Here is a 1,023-nt window from a genome sequence, read left to right as displayed (position 1 = left end):
TGAGGATGCTGGAGTTTATCAGGCAAAAGCACTGGACAAAAGGTGCTACACACTGAGTCACTGTGCCAGCGTATTCTAAATATAATAGAAATTGTTGAAGAAAATATTGTAGAAGCAAATTTAAGGAGTTTTGTGTTGTTTTGTGAGGCAGAAGGACCGTGGCTATGCCCTGCTTTAAGCAGCCACAACCAACATCAGGCAGACAATTAAACATTTAACACAATTAAGGATTTTTAAAATGTCTGAAAGCATCTACCTCAACTAGTACAACCAGCGGTGGCAGCAAATAACTGTAATTTTTTCTTCATAAATGTCAGGAGCCCCACACACGATGCCAGCGGGATTATGGATCTTTCTTAAAAAACAAAACAAAAAACAGACCATCACTTGGAGGAATCAGAAAACTAGGACAGGTAAAGCTCCAGATAAAAACAATAATACTAATAAATATACCTCTCAAACTAAACTGTCACTATGCCTACTGTGAGGAGCGACAGGGATAGCCTTCGAGGAGGAAGGGCTGACGACTCCAGGGGGGCGACCAACGGCGGCGGAGCAGGTGGCGTAGGAGCCCGAGGCGGAGACGGAGAGCCAAGGTGGAACTGATGGCTCCGGCGAAGGCGGGGATCCGGAAGGCCACGGTGGAGCTGGAGCGACGGAGGACCAAGGTGGAGCCGAAGGGAAGGAGGAACCTGACGGAGGAGGTGCAGCCAGAGGAATGAAGTCCCGAGGTGAAGGATGGTTGACGACAGACCAAGGCGGAGGCGGAGCTGGAGGGACGAGGGTGCCAGTGGACTGATGGGCTACAGCAGAGAGGAGGGAGCTAGGAGCCATGGTGCAGCTGCTGGGTCGACGGGCCGAGATGGAGTCCTGGACTCTGAGGCTGGAGGTGGAGGCATGGGATTCTCCAGCCACGTCGACGATGGAGACTGGCAGACCTGTGAGGCTCACACCGGCTGATGGTGGGTTGAGAGCGAGCAGAGGGGCTGCCAGTCGTCAGCGGTGGAGGAGGCAGGAACGGGC

General features: G+C 52.5%; 1 protein-coding gene across 1 annotated transcript in view; it reads right to left on the bottom strand.

Annotated features, from left to right (window-relative positions):
• Positions 1-1,023, bottom strand: part of LOC107562491 (interleukin-1 receptor accessory protein-like 1-B) — a 72,616-nt gene that overhangs the window by 70,657 nt on the left and 936 nt on the right. The gene's annotated exons all lie outside the window — the stretch shown is intronic.

Source organism: Sinocyclocheilus grahami, unplaced genomic scaffold, assembly GCF_001515645.1.
Source record: "Sinocyclocheilus grahami isolate Dianchi unplaced genomic scaffold, SAMN03320097.WGS_v1.1 scaffold825.1, whole genome shotgun sequence".
NCBI classification, from domain to species: domain Eukaryota; kingdom Metazoa; phylum Chordata; class Actinopteri; order Cypriniformes; family Cyprinidae; genus Sinocyclocheilus; species Sinocyclocheilus grahami.
This window is presented reverse-complemented; position numbering and strand designations above follow the sequence as displayed.